The following is a 23,243-nucleotide window of genomic DNA, read 5'->3' as shown; positions in this document are numbered from 1 at the left end:
CACTATTACCTTGCACCTGCATTCAGGCATACCTGTACTCCAATATCATTTTCCATCTTTCTGTGGAACTGAAGTAGCCATTTGTGGAAGGTCCTCAGAGAAAGAGGCCCAGCTAGTGAGAAAAGGTGACATGGACGAGAAAGGCTTTGTCAATGCAGAAAGAAAATGAGGCCTCCACCTGGGGTAGGTGGGGGGTGGAGTGAGTACTGAGCATTACATGCATTAACATGCACTCACGGTTGGGCTTCTGTCCTTATTAAGTCCTTGTCTTAAATACATAAATTCCTTTATCATTCATCTAAGCTGTAACCCTTTCAACTACCAGAATAGTTTAACTGAATCTGGTCGTAATGGACTAACTTTTTAACCCAGATCAATGAAACCTTTTGTAAAGTGTCACTCCTAAACATTATGAAACATATGTGATATGTAATATATATATGATAACTCACAACATGTAAGATCATGCATACTCAAAGTTGTTAGAAAGGAAAATGACAGCATTTCACACTCTCTATCATTATAATTGAATAGTGTACTAATATCTGAGGATGACATTGTTTTTATTCATGATGTTTACACCACTATATAGTAATAGTTTGTGCTGATAGAACTACTTTTTGTTCATGTGCTCAAGTGATGCCTAAAATGAAAAGTTGAAGTAATGCTGGGGACACAACTTTTAAAGTGTTTCTGTAAACAATAGAAAAAGAATAATACTTTGGGTTGGTTTTAGTTTTAGATGGATTTCAGGCAGACTTGATTTAAAAATGAGATTGGGTTGCTCTGTATAATGATCTCTGCTATCATCCAGACACACTTCTCAACTGATAGTAGTAAAACGGTGAGTGTCTGCAGCCTTTGTTATGCACATGCACTCTTAAAGCAGATTAGAAACCCAGTTTCATGTTTACATTGCATTGTAATCTGAGTTCTTTGGGAAAAATCTACCTCTGGAAATCAGGTTTCTCTAATCTCCTACCGGGATTACAATAACCGGGTTTCTAGTTTACATGACACTTGTGAAATTGGCTTACTTAAGAAAGCACACTGTAACCTGGTTACTTGATTGCATGTAAATGCACTGAATGACAGTGACCCAGACCTCTCACCACTAAATCTAAGCCAAATTTGAAGAAATTCCCTTGAGGTGGTCCTGAGGCATCGTGTTCACAAGAATGGGATGTGAGGTCACAGTGACCTTTGACCCTTGACCACCAACATCTGATCAGTTCATTTCCACATTACTGTGACATCATGTGTGGAGGAAAGGATGTGAAATTTTGCTGACAATTTATTATAACACCAACAAGTGGAGTTATTTCTTCTCTGAGACTCTCCTACGTTTGCTGGAGGAGAAACTAAATTTATGACATGATTCAAACTCAAGAACAGTTGTCATCCATTCTGTTCAGTATGTTAATGATCACGGTTATATTTAGCTTGGTTTGGACAACATGTTTAATCAATCAGACACTATGCTGGAGAACTGGGAAAAGAACTGCTATGATGTTCAAATGGTTGGAGACCAGGCAGCAGTGTCAGTTGTGTATTATTTATGCTTAACTAGACTCCAGTCTTACTGAAACTCCAACCATATCCAGTAACTTCTTCCTACTCTAGAGCTGCACGTTATAGTAGTCCAAATGTCTATATTTCTCCTGCATCTTCTGATTAACCACAAGTTGCTGCAGAAAACTGGATCTGTGAACATAATCCTTAATGTTTGCATAGCATTTAATGCACATCAACTGTCCTTAATATGCAGAACTAGCAGAAGCACATCATGATTCAGTGCAGAGAAAGATTTAAGTACAAAGAAAGGTCCGCAAGAGTTCTTATTTTCAACAAGTTTTTGAAAATTGAGAGTGAGGCAGCTAAGCGTGCAGAGGTGGGTAGGTTGTCCCAAACCACAGAGCTGGAAAGTTTTACCTGGGATCTTTTGAGGTGAGGGGACCAAAAGACATCGTTTGCTTGCAGAGCGCAGTGGGCTAGAGGGATTTTAGACCAGGATGAGGGAATTCAGATAAACCAGGGTGCCTATAATTGTCTAAAATGAACACTTAAGATGGCTTTTTTTAGGTTCAGTGTTTGTACCTTAAAGAACCAATATGGCAGAATGTCTGTATCAAAAGAATTACTGAAACACTGTCCCTTCCAGGATCTAAAACTCCCGCTAGTTCTCAGAGATTTGGAAGTGAATGAACACACTACCCATGTGCATGCTGACACATATTTTCCTCCCTGGTCTGGAGGGTGCATGCTTTACCTTTTGGTAGCACATGTAAACAACTTGGGCATGAGTCAAAACAAACGGGGGTTTGATGGTTTCTGCTTTTGCATTTTCTTGTTGTACTGTCTGTACCTTCTGTATATTCCTGTCTAGACTCCACTATGCTAAAATGCTAGAATGTAGTTTGCATGTTCTTTGGATGTGTTAGTGTAAGGATTTGACATGCACACACTTTTGCTTTGCATGGTCTTTGTAGATTTGAAAGAAGTGGTCTGTAGGTCTTTTGCCCCCAATTCTCCGCCTCTCTCTGTGGGGGGAGAGGGAAAGTGGTCATGCCTCCTTTGTTTCTTTTGTTGTAGAGGAGGCCGAAAAGACTAGCCAACCAAAGAGGGGGGATTGTGAGGAAAAAGTGAGGGTTAGAGAGATGAGGGCATACCTCAAGGAGAAAGGGGAAAGGAGAGGAGCATGTGAGAGTCTCCTCCCCTTTCTGTCAGTGGGACACAGCTGGTGTTGACTGCAAACTCCTTTTCTGTCTCCTCAGAGAAAGGACAGGTGAATGGGTGTGGCTGAGGTGGAGTATTTACCATCTGGATAATAATGTTGAGGCTTTGGCAACAAACATCTCCTTTGAAACACTGAAAGTCGAGCCCTTGTAGAAACACTTCACTTGCAAAGAAAAAACATCTATGGGCAGAGTGTGGTATAAAAAAACTCTGATCCCAGGCACACAAGTGGAAGGTTAAAAATAAAAGGCCTGACAAATATGACATTAAAAACAATACACCTATGTGTATTGGCACACCTTCCTCAGGGTGCCACAACCACCCAACCCTTTTTTTCTCTTTGGAAGTTACATATTATCCTCTAAGAAGACCAGACGTGGGGAATACCTGCAGGATTCCTCTTTTGAATCCTTTTTTATGTGTAAATCATAGATTTCAATCGGATATTTAGGCCGATTTTTGGACTTGCTAAGCATTGCATTGCTTGAGTCAGTCCATTCATCCAGGCTTATGATTTGAAATGAATGGACGTACAAGCACTCTTGAAATTTAATATCATTTACATGACGTCAGGCAGCTAGGCTTTGGCTTTTGACTCCAGAGGCAACGATACCAGAAGTATCTGCTGTGGTGATGTAAACCTTTTTTTTTTTTTTTGCCCCTTCGTGTGTGCGTAGCTCTTCTTTACACGCAGACAAGCGTGAAAAGCAGCATTTTAAAAGACAGACAGCTAACTGTTGCCAAGTGGCTACCATGAAAGCTCTTGGAGAACAGTGAGGGCTCAGTTTCCCCAGAAATGCCCCTTTCTCAAGCCAGCTCCCCCTAAATTGACACCCTGCCTTAAGTCCCCATAAACACCCTGGGGTTGTGGGACCCTCTGTCCTGGGAAAAGGGGGGTTGCTATGGAAAGCTAAAGGCATATGTTGGACAGGCATGTTAAAAGTTCAGGACCTTGGCTGGCTGCTGGTGGACTCAACAGGTCTAGGACAATGTTCCCTGAATGTGTGAAAGTACCTTACCTAGGGTTAGGTATGCAAACTAAAGATAACAGTTCCTAGCAGGGAAGAGGCCATGGCATTTGAAAAGTTATACCGGGTTTTAATATGGTCTTATAAGAAATGGTCATACATTTTCCAAGCCCATATACGTTCTTGCATTCCATTAGCTAAAGTAGCAAAAATGGTAGTTAAATAATCAGAATCTCTTGAATTCTAACAGTCAACAGCATTTAGCAAATGAATTCTTTATTTTATTAGTCCAGTAATACCTACAAATAGCATATGTGCAGGTATCTAACTTAAAGTAAAGTATTTAGTTATTATATAAGTAAAGTATAAGTAAAGTATAAGTAAGTATAATAAGTATAAGTAAAGTATAAGTAAAGTATTTAGTTATTATAAAGACGGTGAGATGTAATTTAAAGCCCAGGAAAAAAGCTATTAAATGAATCTCCAGTGGACATTAGACACAATTTGTGTCTGTCTTATGAATTTGGAAATAAACAGCAGCTTAACTCATATCCAAGAATCATAGTCAGAAAATGTAAACTTAACTTAAATAACATCACAACAACTTGGGGTTCGGTGTCTTCCATAAGAATATTTTGACAAGTAGACTGGGGGAGTTGGGGTTTAAACTACTGACCCCATGGTTTGTGGACGCTCTATTTCCTAAACTAAAGTTGCTATTATCATAAACAGGCCTCTGTCATTTTGTTGAGGAATTAACTGTTTGCCATTTCCAGGCAGTAGACATGTTTCTTCAGCTGAGCAGTTGATGCTCCCTGTTGGTTCACACTCCCTCAGGGGTCAGAGGTCACACAACTCTGTTATCCTTGGTTTGACATGCTGCTCCCTCAGTAGGCCTTTTTTTCCTTCTCTTACTGAAGCTCAAAACAGCACAGAAGTACTCAGACTCAAGCAGAAATGTTTGCATGAATCCGCGTGTTTGTGTATTTGTATGTGAATGTGAACGCCCTGTGAGCCCAGTGTTTCCTGGCAACCTTTGCCACTTACTGGTAAGCTGAGCTGCCACACACAGCGTCACAGTATACAGCCTGCACTGTTGCCGTCCCTGGGTTGGATTTACAAGACTTTGATTTAGACATTTCTTAAGCCGATCTGAATTTTGAAGATTTTTTTTCTGCATGTATTGTCCTGTATTCCTGGTGAATCAAACCAGAATGTGTAATGTCGCTGTGCACAGAAAGAGCTGGGTTCAACATACTACACTTCTGTGCGTCTACCAGCCTCAAGGCAGCTTTCATAAACAACACTCTCTCCATTGTTGTTGATGGAGACCTTAAGGTTTTTTTTTTCTTACCAGGAATAATCTTTTCCACCCGCTCCACCTCAGTAGCTTTAATCTGGCTGCAAATGAACCAGGCCTCTGTTTCCAGATTTATGGAGCACTGTGAGGGGGGTTTGTGAGTGTGCGTGTATGTTGGTGTGTTGATTGCCCTACCTCTGAGGTTCATATAACTCAAGCAGCACTACTGACATTTGTAGTTGTCCCATGAGTGAAAATATGCAAGAAATATGTAAAAAATGCATGCAGGCATGACCATATGTGTTGCTGCTTACTTAAGTATCTTTAACATCTTCTACATTCTTTAAATCAAAGCATTATAATGGATGCCACAGTGATAGAAGTGTATTTAGATCACACAAAGAACAATAGTTATCGTAGCTCTTATCTTTACTACCTAGTCTGCCTTATACAGCCCATCTACTGTTTGCTCTTTGCTTCTTCCCTGTGTCTCTTTCTAGGAGCATTAAACAATTTCATTTAATTTTAGCATTTAGCATTTTGAGCATTTATGTTATTAAACATTATGCACGTGCTTGAATGTAAACATGTAGAGGTAACATCTGCTATTTTTAAACTGTTTTTGTTTTCATGTAATGTAATTTTGTTTCAGTGTGGATGCAGATTTTCATTCATTTTAAAACGAATCTAAGGTCGGTTGATAACAATTATACACTCAAGCAAAGCAACACTTTATGCTGTAAACTATTATTAGGTAATTTTTCTCTTTCTTAACCATCAGTTTAAACAGATAGTTGGCTGTCAGCATTCACATTAATTCAACATATACCCAGCTGTGACACACTCACAACAAAACTTATAAAGAAGAAAAATAAATAATCCATACTACTACTACTGCTGCTGCGACGACGACGACAACGACAACAACAACGACAACAACAACGACAACAACAACGACAACGACAACAACAACGACAACAACAACAACAACAACAACTTGTAGTTAATGTTGCTGTTGATGTTGTTGTTATGTAATTTATCTGCATTCCTTGTGGTTACTAGAGACATTTGGAAATATTAGCGTTTACTGACACAATAAGCAGCAGAGGTAATAAAATAGTCTCTGCAAGCTCATAGGCAAATTGCAACAGTGGAAACCAAACATGTGGTCCTGCTGCTGCAATAAAGTAAAAATAAAAATAAACATTAATATTGGCTAAAATAAAGGGGAAAAACTGCCAGCTTCAGTCTGGCGTTTGTGCAGACAAAAGGCAGGGCTCTAAAGTGTCAAGTGTGTGGTGGTTTACCTCATGTGTTACTCAGCAGGATAGAAGATCAGGGAATGGAGCCATAAACGTTTTATAACACATCTACCCCTCCTGCTTTCACATCATTGCTGTGTTTTACAGAAAGACATTAAACATTGTTTCCATTGCAGTAAATCAGAGTTGATTGGCCAATCCATGGCCCATTTTGGCCATACTCCTGTGAACTAACTAACTTGTTGAAGCTAACCGTCTATCCCTAGCAAGTTTAGGTTTAGATTGTTTTCAGAGTAAACAATGTTTCCCACACATTGATTCATTAGTAGTGGGTGGAATCTTATTTCTTTGTAGAACTCCGCAATTTTCTTTCTTTTTTTTACTGCTGACATTTACCCCGATAAGAATAATGACAAACTTTTAAATCAACATAAGTAGTATTCTTAATATTAGTTATATTAATGCAAGTTTTAAAGTACTATAGCATTTACAAATGTATTGTGTAAATGTGACAATTTACATACAATGTTCACAGAGCCAGTTTGGAACTTTTAATGTGTTAATGCAACATTAAAATCATAATGTCAAGTTGGACACTGTCAAATTGTTCAGTAGAGAGAGTTCTTTGTTGTGAGAAATATGTTTAATTTCAGGTACAGTGCAATCTGTAATTAACCGTTCTGAAAAGAACTATACACTTTAGTTTTAGTTGTTCTGGCTGATCAGACCTGTGCTCAAGTTAAGACAGCTTGACTCATTCTGGCAATGATATGTTATTCAGACAGTTGGTCCCAGACAGTGAGGTGAAGAAGGGCAACCAGCCAAGGGTCTTCAGACCTTGAAAGTAATCATTAACTTAATTTCAACAGAAAACCCAAGAGATTCTACTTGCATGTATACAAATGTGACATTTCTTACACTAAGACGTTATTCTATGAAGCTGTCTTAAAGGTAATGGCTATCATGAGTGATGTAACATTTATTGGAGTTAAACATACCAGAACAGCAGTTAAACTACCCCCTCCTAAGTTATGGTTTCTCTGAAGCTCCTGTAAATTGGCTAGAATTGTCTACTTTTAGCACCTGTCAAATAAACCTTTCTACCTAATTCATGGATAAACGCTCCTGGTAGTGAGGATCTGGTTGAACAGACTTTTTTCAAACTAATTCTCTTTCTTTGTAATCCAAATGCAATGTTTTTTAATCACTCCTTAGAGATGATATCTCAGATTTTATATTCCCTTTTAATGTGTAATGAAATGAGAAAAATGGGAATCTAGAATGACTGAGTGAAGTGAAATCACTTGTGATTTTAATATAGTAGTCTCATTTTGGTTTCTTAGCACCAAATATGTGATGAAATAATCACCTATGTTTTGCCACATAGTCACATTGTTTATGTGCATTATAAATGTACATTTTAATGCTATGTGTTGTTTGTGCTGAGCTTATTATTTCTGTTATTTCTGTTATCATTATCAATGTTGCTATGGTTATGATGATTGTCCTGTACTACGCTTCTGGACAAGCCACTGTAAAAATAAATAAAAATAAATGAATATACATATCAAAGAATAATACTATAAAACTGTAAACATTCACAGATTGGGGAGTTCAGTGAACATGTTCCTTTCAAACCCTAAACCCTGCTGGTTGCCTTGATTTATAGCTTTTTACCAGAATATTATCAGTCCAGACTGACTAAACTTTCCCCAGGCCTTATTGATGTTCAATCTGCTGTCTATTGATCACAGGCGACAACTGATTACTATGACCACCCCATGACCCCAATGTTCTGCATAGTAGAAGGCAATCAAGAGGTGATGGCCTTGTTTTAATCTCATACTCATCAATGTTATAGCAGGATTGTGCAGGCAATTTTGTGAATGATTACTCTTCAAATCTTTTATTACTTAAACCAAAAGAAAATGTGCATCTGTTAGGAATTGTTGTTTAGCAGCAAAAATAATACATGTTTGTGAGCATGTATGGCAATCTTAAGGTCCATTAAGCAGTTGTACTGGATGTCGCACTATTATCAGTAGATGTATTAATGTCCATTTCTTTAAATTTTCTTGGGCTTGAAATTCTTTACATTTGCAACATCAGTTGGCAAACATTATATTTCTCAATTTTAACCTGTTCTGGAGCTTTAATTCACACCACATAATGTGACTCTGTGTTAGAGATGTGTTAGACATTAGAAAGGTAAACATTTTTATAAATGATCTAAATGACATATTCTTGTTGTTACTAACAGTTTGCTCAATCAATCTGATTAGCCTTGAATTTGGAGAGGAGGTCTGAATTGTTGAACAACTGAAGTAAATACAGACGGCTTCACTTGTTAAGTATATTACCAGTGAGGGATATCTTAATTGATTGCCCCTGGGCCGCGGCTGCTGCTTATCTGATTAATTATCAAGTGCTATATGAATTGTGAAAATAATTTAAGCCTAACATCATGATCAGCAAATCCAGTGTAGACTTTTTCAGATGTGTGAAAGTGCCTGAGAAGTTTGGCAGGAGAACACCAGAATAGTGAGTCCTGGGAGAGAAACAGAAAGAAACCACAAAGCAGTAAGCAAATGAGGATAGAGCCAGAGAGAGTGTGACCTTTCTCAATAATACTCCCTTCATATATGAGATAGACATTCACCCCATATTTGAGTCATTCACATTACATTGCTGTCACAGATTAATCCATAGTCTTCACTGTTCAGGGATTCAATTCAGCAAAGTTCTGTTAAAGCATAATTATACAAAACTGAGTCACTCAGTTGTGTTGAAGTTTTACGCTGAGCTATCTACACATTTCCTGTCCTTATCCTGTCCAGACATGTTTGTAGCTGTCTTGCGGTTTGAAGTGATTTTGAAAGTTGAAACCTAACATAAAAGTAAATCCTATTTTTATTAGTAATACCTGCTCACCAACACCAACACTCCCTCAGTGGAATTAGGGAGTTCTGTTCTTAAAGCAAGGCCACACAGTGTGATGTGTAAAAGAGAAACATGGTCTCCATAATCTGGGTGGAGGACTTTGAAAAACATGATTTTTCATGTAGATTGCTGAATTCTCTGCCATTTATACACATATGCATTTCTACGCTTTTCACCAGTGTATATGTTCATGACAAGAGTAAGTGTCAGAGTGGAGTGGTTGGATGATGACTGCATTTCATTTCAGCACAACAGTGGCCCAAAGCATACACCCAACACAAGTGTAGCTACAAGTCTCTGCCTGTCCCTCAGTTGCCCAGTCAAAGCCCAGACTTAGTGGAGAGACCTGACAATAGTAGTTCAGATGCTTCTTTTACAATCTGAAGGGGGTTGAGCAGGATAAACTGCACAAATCTTATATACTGCGTAAAGCTAGAAGAGACTTACGAAAGAGGATTTTAGAAGTCCCTTTGGCAATACTGAAATTAAGCATTTTGTCATTAGCGCTTGTGATTTTTAATACATTTTCAACATTATCTGAAAACATGTTTTGAGTTTGTCATTACGGGCTATAGAGATACATTAATGGACAGAATAGCAATTGTATCAATTCATCCACTGGCTAATACTACTTATCCTTTAAAGGTATGCAGGGAGCAGAGCCAATCCATTTGCTAAATTGGGTGGGAGTTGGGGAAGCACCCTGGACAGGTCACTGGTCTATCACAAGACTGATGCAGTTTAGAGTTGACAGTTGACCTAAGATGCATGTCTTTGGGCTGTGGGAGTAAACTACAGTACTTAAAGGAAACCCACTCAGAAACAAGGAGAACTCTAGAGAGACACCAACTGCAATTTGCTTAATTCACAGTAAATAACTTCAAACAACTTCTGTATCTGTTACGTTACTGTCTGTGTAAATGTGTACGTGACAGAGCATGTGAGCAGGACTTCAGACAGAGCTGCTTATTAAAAAAAAAAGGAGGGATCATTGCCCTACGTCCTGCTCCAATTTTTTCCTTGGTACCACACACACCACAAGCCTGAAGCATGGCTAAGCCCGACCCAGAATGATAGTTTTAAGTGGAGGAGCAAAGTGGTTTAACAGCGGGGAACAGAATTTATCTCTGCTCCACAGCGCTGTGGTGCACAACGTGAAACATCATACATTTATGTTAATGTGATTGGCGCATAATCGGACATCTAAAACCCAAACCGCCCCATTCTGATCTCCAGGCGGTTGATTGCTGCGTAAACTTAACACAGAGAGGCCAGGGAAACCCACAATGTTCTTGATGTGAGGAAACACTGGTAACTGATAACTATTTTTCGTTTACTGGGCAGATATTGTGAGTAGTACCTGGTACCAGGTACTTTTGATATCATCTACATTATGGTTCCAAGTGAGCTAAGGCGATGCCAAAGGTCATGTGAAAGCACTGTAGACTGCGTATTGGTTAGAGAGAAAGGTTAATATCACAGCCAGTTATCTCCTTGTCAGATTCTGATGTATTTCCTAAACTGTGCAAATCTTTGGGTAAGATTGAACTAAGATTTAATTAAATACAGTACACAGACATACAGTTTGCTCATTATCCATATCCCTAGAGATGAGCAGTTGTGCTTTGTCTAGGTTGTGGAGCATGGTTGTACGTGATCACATGACTTTCTGGTGTGCAGTGTTTCCAATTAAAAAGGGACAAATTTACCACAATTTGGTCAAAGCAACATCCCAAATGCATGAATGAGCTGACAAGTAAGTCAACTTTTACTTGACTGTGTATTTTATTTTGGTGTGTAGTGTGAGTTAATTTACAATTTTAGATTTACTATATTAATGATACTTCATGTTATCACATCATTAATAATAACAATATTAATAATATAATTATTTTAATTAATAACCAAGCAGCTGTCAGTATACTGTTTTTTTTTTCTTTTTGTATTAAATCACAAATCACAGCGTGGTTCACAATAATCACAACATGACTTCTTAACTAAATTGAGTAGCCCTAGTGGTTCCCACAATGACTAATACGAGCTGGGGGAATTGGCACTGTATGCCATGTGTTGTTGTCAAATTATAATGACAAGTTTATCCTGTTTATCATGCCAGTAGAAAACATGGAACTGCAAATTAAAGAACTGGCCATAGAGATAGCACACAGCTTGTAATGTTCAATGTGAGAACATAATTAGAGTTCATGATGGAGCTCCAGCTGAAAAGCATTCATTCTCTATCTCATTAAGACTGAGAGATGCCCATTCACTCATTAGTTCAAAGATTAATCAGTGTTTATGCTGCTGTTGAATACTTCCAAGGAAGGTTTCTGCTGTTTACCTCTGGCCACAACAGTTTGCCACAAAGGCTGCCTTCTGCCAACAAATCCCACAATTATTGGTGGGTTTTGTTGGTATAACCTTTGTTCATTCTGAGGTGGAAGAGTCAGTTGTGGGTTTGAGAATGAAGCAGGATGGCATCTGCCAGCAAGCCTGGGAGAGGGTAGGGCAAGAGTTGTATTTAGACCCTGTATATATATTTTCCAAAGAACAGACAGGGGAAAAAACAGAAATTTCTGGTATTTAATTACAGAGCAGCCGTGGCCAAAGGCACACTCTCAGTGGTAGTTTTAAGACAGACAGCTTAACAACCTCAGTGATGGTGGCACTGTTGGTTTGGTGACTTTGTGTTAGTTCCTCCTGTGAAGAGCAGGGCTTTATTTGTGTGTTTTGGACATGTAAATATTGCAGCTGCACTTAACAGACAAAATTAAGAACCAGTAAAATTCATTGTGGTACTAAAATTCACCACCATTGCCAAGGCAAGGGTGAAAGCTCACACTAATTTTAGGACTTTAAATTGCCTGGAAATGGCCTCTTTATGAAGTTTCTCGTGAGAATCCTTTTGGTGACTGTTTCGCCTCCCAGCTTCCACTGTACTATGGCAGTGATTTGACTTGTTTTTTCCATGTTAGTCTGACCTGATCTGGTACTTCATAGTCAAAAGAATTGGTTTTGTTTCAAAGGACTCCTGGATATGATGTCCCTTTTCCTAGAATTTATGAGGGGGCTTCTAGCCCACTGTTTTTGCCTGGTGACTCTCTAGTTACTGTACATTTCCAAAGAGTGAGAAGCCTAGCAAAATTAGTTACATTCCCTTTTCATGACAACACACAGAGCCATTAAGGCATAAATGTGTCTATATTCACCTTTAAGATGACAGAGTGCAGAGTGCAACTCTCTGTTGTAGAAGTGCTCCCACATGTGTTTTTATGCTTGTGTGCAGGCGACAGAATGGATTTACATTTTGGTGGTCAAAGGTCAAGGTCACTGTGATGCCCAGATGAAATCTATTAATCTGAACATTTCCATCTTTTATATGCATAATTGTATTAGTAAATGAGTCTGGGCAGACATGCATGTAAACTGAAACTTCATTGGTGGGCAGAGACATACAACTGAATTGTGGTAATTTATTTCTTTATTTGACTTAATGTCAAAAGAGCTGAGGAGCAAATCATTTCTCCTTCCAGTTTCTGAAAGCCAAATGTTCCACTGATACTATCAGAGTAAAGGTGCTGTAGGCTGTGTGATAGCTCATCTACGGGTAGGTTGCTTAATCTGATGTGTGATATAAGCTAACATAAATCCTGGAATAGGAAATTCACTGAGAGGAACAATCAGTAGAGGAAACACCAGTTCTTACTGTCTTGTCAATCCAATCAGCCTCTTTGCACAACTTCTAACCTTCATGTAGCTCAGCTCCAAGCTTTACTCTCACAGTCTGGGTCAAAGATACATGAACAATGTCTGAATGAACGTGTCTTGGTTTTTAGCCAGCCTCTCATCGGAGGGATTCTCCATACAAAACAAGACAAAACAAGAGCAAACACATCCTGGCCAGATTGGCCTGACAGATTTTGGGTGTGCAGGATCAGCTGGCACAGGGCCATAGAGCTTAGATTTCATTCAAATTAATGCAGTATTCTCTGACATAACTGTCATTTGCATCTTTTGTGTGAAGAGAATAGTATAGCTTTCACAACTTCGACTTCACCTGTAGTAAAAGTGAAGCTGTTTACTTCAGAATTTAAGGTTGCAAAGACAAGACACAACCCACATTTTATTCTCAGAATTACTTAAAAATATTATAAAACTTTTTTTTTTCATATTTTAAGCTAGTTTTTAGAGTGGGTGACTTGTCCACTGAAAAATAGCTATTGACTCTTTGTTAATAGTTAATATTAGGATTTGTCCTGTTATTGAACAATTATGGTGATGGGAGTTAAGAAACAGTCCCTGTTACTATTGCTGTTAACCACCATACATTCAAAACAACAGTTATACATATTCCATCATGCAAATGTACTTAAATAAGTAAATGTACTGATATCAGAAACAAACGTTTTGTCAGTGGGTATATGGATATATGGGTAGTTAGCATTACTAGCTAGCACTAAAGGGTGGAGTTTGGAACATTGCTGTTAAATTAGATTTTTGGATTTAAATGTGTTCAGCTTTGAAGATGTAGAAACGGGCTGACTGGGATCTTTCTAACTGCTTAGGAAACCATGGAAAAAAATTTGAAACCCCAAGAAAAAAAACAGTAGTCTCTTACAGGTAGGAAATTAGACTGATGACACTCTTTATTTGTGCTAGTGCTTCTGAAAACAGTTTACATTGTGAATGAATTGGTAATTCAAAGTCATTTTTAGTCTCATATAACAATTAGATAGGGGATGTTTCTTTTTGGGCCATTGCTGATAGCCAAATGGCTTCATAAACATCTGGGCGATTCTAACGGGGTGATCATACAAGCATTTTATGTCCCTAAATAAAAGAAAATTAAATTGATCTGAATTACTCAATGTCTTGTGGGATTTCAGTTTCCTCCTCCTGCTTTGTCAAGTCCACTAACCCCATACCGCATCCCACCACACTCAGCAGCTATTTAAAGTGTCAGCGGCTGCTACCAATTACTCCTCCCCAAGCCAAACCAGAAGCTCGGGCCATGCAAACTGAGGCCATCCCAGTGGGACTGTTTGTTTTCATATTTTCCTCCTTTGGTCAGCCCTCCTCCCTTGAGCTCTGTTTTTGTCTTCGCCAAAGATAATCATGTTTTTGCTCCAGCTGACCTTGGTTGAATAAACTAACGCCTGATCCTCGTTCCTTGATTCTCCTTCCTGTTCCACTACTCTGCCAGGCTAATATCCTCTGGGCGCTCCCACAAAGCCCAGTGTTTTGATTACATTGTGTAATTGGAGCCCTTGACTATATATTCCCAGGCTGGTGGAGGACCTGGTTAGAGGGTAATCCAGGGAGGAGGAAGCAAGGAAGCTGCTGCGGTTAAATCAGGCGGAAGGTGTTGGTGGGTGAGCTGTTTAAGTCTTTTCATAACCTCTTTCAGTGGGCCAAGCATCTAGCCAGATGTTTCATATAAACTCCCAGAGTTGCATCCCACAGTCAGCAATTTCTGCACATAAACCAAAACCCATCTTTCAGCTTTGGCCATTACAGGTTGGCAAATTGACAAAGTGGTTTAAGACATCAATCAACGGTTCTTCAGTTTGAGGACAGAGGCTCATGCCTACTGTGGGAAGCACATAACTCATGAAACATTTTTGAGACCTACACAAAATCTTCACTTTCTGAGGTTTATAGTTCATAGGAATGTGTGCAGAACCCAAAGTAAACTGACTGAATAATCCACTGTCCACAGTCCTCTGTTCACTAAAATCATTTTGGTCCATTGTGCTTCGGTCTTCTTTTCTCAGAATTTAATGTATATAGCAGGGGTTGTTCTAGAATCTCATCCTTAGTGGGGCTCCTTAGTTCTCACTACTGTAGAACATCACTACTGATGTTAACCTACATTAGCATGTTAATGGGACATTTCAATATGTATTAGCATTGAGCTATTAGGCTAGTTTTTAGCACAACATGGCACACTTTCATTGTCATTTGACTAGAATGAGAAACGTGTCATCCACTACCTCATGGGTTTGCGACCGATCAGATGCCTACTAATGGCACTGTTTGGGAATCCAAACATCTGAAATGCCTAAAATGTGAAAATATTCACAATACTACATTTCACAACCTTTTACTAGAGGTGCCAATGAATAATGGATAGTCTGAATGAACGGATAGTTTAGCTAGCTATGTGAAACTGGCTGAAGTTATACAGTGACAAGAACACCCAGGAAACACTGAAATTCAAAAAAGTTAACATACTTTTTCTTGCCACCGTACTTACTGTTAGACAAAGTACAATAAGTAACATGCTACCCATACATATCTGGCATTGATTTGGTGCATCCTTTGTGCATAATGACAAAAACTAACACTATTAATCACTATTTAAGTTTGCAACTAGCTTTTGATAGCCAGCTTAGTCTAATAACAGGGGGGAATTTTCCAATTTCAAATGAAGTCTTTATTTGTTGTTTGTTTAAATAACTTGGTGTTTACTTTGGATGTTCTTCAGGCTATGAGTAAACATAGATCACAAAAGATTGGTGCATTTCATTAATTCCTAATGGTAAACTGATTATTGATTTTTAACATGGTTGACTGCTATTTAAGGAAGTTGTTTTAAATTTATATCCCTATCTTTCATTCATATGGAAAGTTGCAATACAATACAGGGGATTCCCGTATTGAGTATGCCTACTTCTAATCTCCTCCCTCACCATGTTCAGTAAGGTCTTTGTTGTTGTGCTGAACAATCACTGCCTTGTATAAAGTATAAATGTATGTCTAAAGAATGGAGGCTCTCACCTGTGTAGCATGGATTCAGAAGACATTGAAATTGCTGTGAATGGTTGAATCTTTCTTTGTAGAGACTCTACAAAGAATCTGTTTTCACATTATGGTTCTTCAGTTACCATTTGGGGTGTATTTCATGCTGTATGTTTGACTTTTAGAAGAGAAAAATACACTGTTAACTTTGTAACTGCTTGTTTCACTGCAGGTTTGGACAAATCCTCATGGGTACCATGTAAAGGTGGGAAATGACAAGACAAGAGAAGTAGACAGGTAGGAAACTAGATGCAAATATTATACATAATCAAAGAATGGTGGTTCTAACTCATTTTTATTCTCGTGATGATTGCAAAGGTAATTATTCCCTTTGGCCATTGTTAATGTTCTACACCAAATAAGACCAAAAAATATGACAAAAATCCAAACCAACAATGGCTTTCTACTAATAAGTATTGTGTGTGTATCAAAAGCTTTATATGTTATTACTCAGTGCCCCAGAGTTTGTGTTGCCCTAAACTAATCAAAACACACTAGTAAGCTACACTGTTATGCTGGGCTCACACTTTCCTTCATTACGATGGACACACATTGCACACCTAAACTGTCTGATTCAGCTCAGTGTTTGCTGAGTTTATTGGTATTAATGCATTGACCTCTTTTGGTGAATCAGGAAATATCACCACCATTTCTGTGAAAAGGCATGAACATATTTGTTATTGACTTCTCAGAGGCTGTCACTGAGTTGAATCTCGTGCCCAAATGGCTAATATTATATATTCATTTGAATGATTTTAAGTGGGGCTAGTTTGGAACAGGTCTAATCTTAATCGTACCTGCTGCAGTCACCATTATTTATATAATGTTTCACTGCTGTATCTCACTATGCCAATTTAGATGCTGCAGTGAAACTATCTGCCTCAGATGTGATTTAGGGAAGGGATACTCAAAACAGGATGGGTCTTCCGAAGGGTTTTGGTGTGGGGCATGGTTTATTTTAGTTTTTATTTGCAGTTTGGTGGCAGGGCAGGGTCTGTAACTGTGCTGCTTCTGTCACAAAGAGGCACAGCTGGCTGACATTTGACATTTTAAGTAGGATGTCTGAGTTTGGCAGCAAATATTTAACTTACACATTATTCTACATTTTCATTAGTTTTGAGCTTGAAGAGGAGGACTCTTCATCTCAAGCTAACTTTAAGAGATGTTTTGACATTTGCAATCAAGCCAGTTTAAGTTTGTCAATTTAATATCACATTACCTCTCTTAAATTCATTCCTAAATTAGTGCCAGGCAGTTTTAGACTTGTCTGTAATCATATTTCCATGTAGACACATGAAGCTACCTCTTAAAACATACTGTGCTTTAGGGGTGATTAGTTGCTTTTAAGCATATCAGGCATCTTAACTAACATAAGTGGGTTTAATAAAGAGTCTGGAGTGATACCAAATAAACCTACTTAAATGAGCCTACACTGTGTCCACAGATTAGCCAAAGCCAAGGGCTTCATCAGAGGACTCAACACCACTAGTGATTGGTTGTAGCATAGGCTTATCACAGTCTGTTCATTCTGACGGGTTTGTTGGTTGACTGTAACTTTAATTGATGGTGATTCATTGTAATAAATATTTCTAAATAGCTTTTCTTTAAGTCAAGAAAAAGTTCACTCTATGAGTTTGGAGGTGGGTAATCACGGGTAAGGGTAAGGGATGTTATGACATGGGTAACAGGTAATTTAGTGAATTTAAGTCTGTACTTGAGGTGCACCTGGTGTGTATATGCCAGAAAGATGAGGTCATCTTCAAAAGTGGCTGTTAATCATAAATCCATTCCTCAGAGGACTGTAAATCACTGCTAGGTAATTTATTCCCTGGTACTAGATGTTCCTGATGACAAAGACGCTACCTTTTATAAGATCAGTGTAAGGGTCCAGCTTGTCAGCCACAAATTACAATGTATGTTATTTAAAAAAAGTAGTGTGTTTTCTTCTTGGTGCATGTGCGTGTTTTTTGTTATGTTTTTTGTTTTCATATTTCTTTTCTTTTTCTTTCTTATCTGTCTGACTGTCCATGAAAGTGTTAAACAAATGATGTCATGGCAAGCATAGTCGAAACAGCTTATCTGCGCACCCTTAGTGAGACAAGGTGACTTTCCTGAAGCGAGGCAGCTGGAACACTCACAGCAAGCAGAACAATATAATCAAATCATGTCATTTAGTTGTCCTCTCTTCTTCTTCTTCTTCTTCTTCTTCTTCTTCTTCTTCTTTTTGTCTGTATTTGTGCCTTAGGAGCCACATGAACTGCACATGACTTCAACTGATAACAGAGAGGGGCCACTCACTCATTTCACTGCTTGTGTCCTCCTTAAATTAAAATTTCACCTACAGTCATCTTGGGCCTTCTGGACTTGCAGAACAGGGCACAGAATCACTGCTTGACCATGGTATTCACTCACCAACTTGAGCCTTTCATGAGCCTGAAGCTTTTTTCCATTTACTTCCATATCCCCCACTGTAATGCCTTCTGCCTCCTTAAATATGCTCCAGACCTAAAAGATATTAGACACTGGCAGGGATAAGAGCTCTTATTGGATGATGTACTGCCTTTGATGTTGGATTCCTACAGTGGGGGACTGTGAAAAGGTGAAAAAAGTGGGTCATTAATTGGCCTTCCCTTCCATGTCCCTAGCTTTAAAAGTGAAATTCTAAAACAAGTTTTGGAATGGAAAAAATGGTCAACAATTATTGTTGAGCAACATATCTTATTTGATTAGCTAGGCTAGGTTTACTCAATGAGCTTTTGCACATCAATGTATCAGAACAAGATAGGAATATTTGCAATGAGTGAATACAGCATACATTCGACAGGAGAAAACGATGTCTTGGCGGTAGCAAACAAAAGAACATCCTGAGCAGGGCCTAAGCCAGACCTTTTAGCAGTTCAGGTGTGGCCTGTTTAGTTAATGCCAGGCCGCACCCACATATGAGTAAGCAGGAATTCTGATTGTCTGATTCTCCTTTTACTTTTGTATATCACTATATAATTTTGTGGATGCAAATTTGTTTAACCCCTTTGAGAAAACAGAAGAGACGGAAAAACAACAAAAAAACACCAGCTACAGCATGAAACTCCTCATTTTAGATGCAGTCCTAATTAGGTATTCCCAGCTGGGTCATGGCCTGCAATGCACTCTGCTTTTTTGCTATTCAAAATTATTAAAATTAGAAGGTATTGCAGTTGTTGCTCTGCTGTGGTTTGGTTGTTTGGTGTTCATTATTTGCTTGTTTGGTTTGACTTAGCAGGTTTGTAAAATATCTTTCCAATCTGTTACCTAAAAAAATAGCATATGCAATATTTCTCTAGTTAATACAGTGTTGTTGGATGGTCAAAGACATTTTTTAACTATGACACATCTCTTGCTGTATTTTTCCTCTCCTTCTCAGTAACTCCCATCCTCCACCTTGTCCTGTACCTTCACCTCCTTCCCATTTAACTAACCGTCATCCGCCTCTGCTCACCCCCTCCCCCTGTCCGTCCTCTCAAGACGGACTAAATTAATAGACAGATTGAGAAAGAGCAAAGCCGCAGAAAGAAGAAATAGAGCTAAATTAGATGGTGAGACACACAAAGTAAGGTGGTACGGTGAAGGGTGACATACGGAAATGGATGGAAAGACATGTGGTATAGAGTGATGATGAGAGTAGATCGAAAGAGACAATGGACAGATTAAGGATGGAGGCCAGACTATACCCAGAGGTTCAGTTCACACATGAGGTGGATCAATAATATATGCTCATCCCGAGGGAGTAAGCCTGACCCACTGACACACACCCTCACACCCTTGCATACCTCTCAGGATGAAAAGACAATACATTCACTTTACACCCTTCCCCCACTTCAGTATATACACATTTACATTCAGACACCATTAGGTCTGTAGGGAGGGCGGGGTAAGACAGTTGGCAAATCTCTTTGCTTCAAATAACCAATTAGCCTTCAAACTGAGAAAACCAAGCTTAAAAATAACACAGACCTGGGTTTTTCAGTTCCACACAGCCTCAATACAAAACAAAACACAACCGTCCATCTCTGGACAGTAGCAAGGAGAAGAAGAAGCAGCACTTGTTCTTTTGTATTTGACCATACGACATGAACAAGTGACAGAAATACAAGGCCATAGCCCATCAAGCTGACATCATAGAGCTACAAGTGAATGAGATATAAACATCTCTATATAAGCAACTGGCTGTAGTCATTTAAAAAGGGAAATCCGAGGAATACTGCAGATCTACAAACCGTAAGCAAAACAGCACTTGGCAGGATTTGGTTATTGTTATCACACCACTCTTAATGCAGACACAGATATTTGGGCTGCAGGCAGTCTTCTGTCCCAACTCTCACTGGCTGGGGTGGTGGTGAAATTTACATCACGAACACTGAAGCAGACTTGCAGATGCATAAAGTATGAATTCGTTTGAAGTGGCACAGATAGTTGGCACCTATCTCACACCCAAATGTGTACACATGGCCTGGAGAATGCTGATGACTAAATCTGAGTGATTGCGAAGTGGTTTCTCTTTGTTTGTAGAGAAGCTTTAATTGCAGATCTCGAGTGACAGCCCCAACTAGAGAGGACTCAATCCTGCATAGAATTAATGAAGACATTTGGGAATTGGAGCATAACTGTAGTGACATTATGTTTGTGCTAACATTGTGATTAGAAGATGTATTTCTGTGTGTATGTGTGTGTTTGTAGTTACCAGTCTTTAGTTTACTACCAGCTATAGCAAATGTATACACTTTGTATCCTCATCTTATGTTTACTAGACAAACACATCCACAACACAGTATGAGCTGCAGAGTAAAGTACTGGAAAAATATTAGAGTTTAAAGACTCATTAAAAGACACATGTTCACTGTGCGTAATAACATGCCTAATGACATATTGGTGTCAACATTTGTGAAGCATCAGTCCCAATGATACATAAAACTGATGCTGCGAGTGTGTGTTGTTCTATCTGAGTTGACCAGCAGAGAGGACAGTCTAACGACTAGTATTTAGGCTGCTGTTAAGCCACTGTGCTGATAACGGTGTGAGGGACAGACTGGAAATAGACCTATCAATGCTTCAGCACGGCTCCCATAACCACTGCAGCACCCCAGACACACACACACACACACACACAAACACAAGAGGGGGTGAGATAAAGTACAGAGCAGTTGTTGTGGAGCTTTAAACAGGCAATCCAAATGTTTTCTGCCCCTTGAGTGTTTCAGACAAAGAAAAAATAAACACTGTTTTTCTTTGTGGTGTGAGACTGCACCACATCAACACAGTGACATGCTACTGTGAGAAGCCATTTATTTAGGTCTTGCAGGTTTTGGTACACTTTAAAACTCCTCTCAGTTCTCTGTAACCAGTTGGTTCTGGTGATGTTCTATCTGGCCTATGCTGGAGTGCCCTGGTAGCCTAGTGTTTACAGCGCATGCTACATAGTCTGCAGAGTCCCTGCAGTTAGTGCAGGCTGGGGACCTTTGCTATATGTCATACCCCTTCTCTTCTGCCTACCTTGTCACTAGCATCTTCTAAATAAAGCTAAAAAAGCCACACAAAAAAACACAACAACATATCTTTATGTGGCCTATGTTTTATGAATTGTAACTTTAAAACAACAGACAAAGTTTAGCAGAGTTAGGGTGTGTTTATGAAATGGTTGTATTCGGTGGCTGGAGGGCCATTGTTCTCTTCTGGTATATTTGTTTATTTATATATATATATATATATATATATATATATATATATATATATATATATATATATATATATATATATATATATATATATATATATATATACACATATATATATATATATATATATATATATATATATATATATATATATATATATATATATATACACATATATATATATATATATATATATATATATATACACACACACACACACCTAGTCATTATCTTGTTGCCACCTGAAATTATGTTTGTGTATGCCCAGTGGGGATGCTAGTGGAAAGCAGGATTATATAATGTACACTGATGCTGTAGTGTATATGTATGACAGTTATTCCTCATGATTGATGTGTTGCAAAGGTTCATTAATAATAATACCATAATACCTAAAGGAATGTCTTAAGATTTTTAAAGCTCATCTTTATATAGTATTGAGATGGTTATTCTGCATGTATCTGACAGTAGCACTCTGTTTTTGCTGTGTCAAATTAAACGTAGAATATGACTGTGCTTTAAGAACCTGGGGACAAAATACACAGTCCTTTTCCCACATTTTGATGTTAATACTTGCCAATCTGCAGGTGGATTTTAGTAGTTATTACTCCCACTAGCCAGTTCTCTGTAATTTAATTCACATTACTTTGAAACAATTTCATAAATAAATAGTGATTTAAATTTAATTAATAATTATTTTAATTAATTTAAAATAAGAATAAAAAACAACCATTTCACAAAAAAAACATGCAATATCCATGGATGCATAACAGGACCGATGGCCTGTTTTGATTGCATAATCAAAATAATCATGCATTGGGGAAAAAGTATCAAAGCCATGACCCACACTCTGCATCCTTTTCTCATTACTCTAGCTTAGCTTGGGCCGGTCACACTGACAGTTGAGAGAGGCCATCATTACATTCAGATGAAGGTGAGGTTAATCAGTGCCCCCACCAGGCTGAAGCTCTATGAGACCACTACAATATAGATTTTCTTTCTCAGAGTGGAGAGGGAGCTGTGGGTTTTTACCTCCCGGGGATGGGAGGAGGCAGACTATCATGACATTAAGTGTGAACTGTGTATGTGTGTGTTCCCTTGCATGCAAAAATATTCTTGATAGCTCACTGGTTAAATGAAAGTGGGATGGAGTTAAGAAAGTAAGAAATAAAGGTACATGTTCTTTGCCTTGAATATTGAAAATTTGGTATGCAATATGGAACAACTGCAAATGTGTAATGGTTCTGAAAGCCAGACCATCCTGTTACAGACATAAAGTGCCTCATAGAGATTTAAGCTGTTATCCAGTTTTTCTTTGTGTCATTTGAAATTCATGGATGTGGCACTGATGAGGGAAAGGTTTTGTCCTTTCCTGTTCACTTCTCTTTCCTGTCATTATTACTCAAGCAAACCTGTCGCACAGTGGATAGAGTCAGATTGTTTTTTTCCAGCTTGGTATACAAGTCAAAAACCTAATAATTTGGGACCATACAAAAAATGACTGTTGCTAAAGTCTTGGCTGCTACTCTAG

The 23,243-nt window shown here is 38.5% G+C and overlaps 1 protein-coding gene across 1 annotated transcript in view; it reads left to right on the top strand.

The window, feature by feature from the left end:
* Positions 1-23,243, top strand: part of plxnb1b (plexin b1b) — an 84,442-nt gene that overhangs the window by 8,085 nt on the left and 53,114 nt on the right. The window contains exon 2 of the mRNA XM_026344670.2: positions 16,180-16,244. The gene's annotated coding sequence lies outside the window, so the exon portion shown is untranslated. The remainder of the gene's footprint in view (positions 1-16,179; positions 16,245-23,243) is intronic.

This window comes from Anabas testudineus, chromosome 5 (genome assembly GCF_900324465.2).
Source record: "Anabas testudineus chromosome 5, fAnaTes1.2, whole genome shotgun sequence".
In the NCBI taxonomy this organism is placed as follows: domain Eukaryota; kingdom Metazoa; phylum Chordata; class Actinopteri; order Anabantiformes; family Anabantidae; genus Anabas; species Anabas testudineus.
The sequence above is the reverse complement of the archived record's forward strand: the minus strand, read 5'-3'. Positions and strand labels throughout refer to the sequence as shown.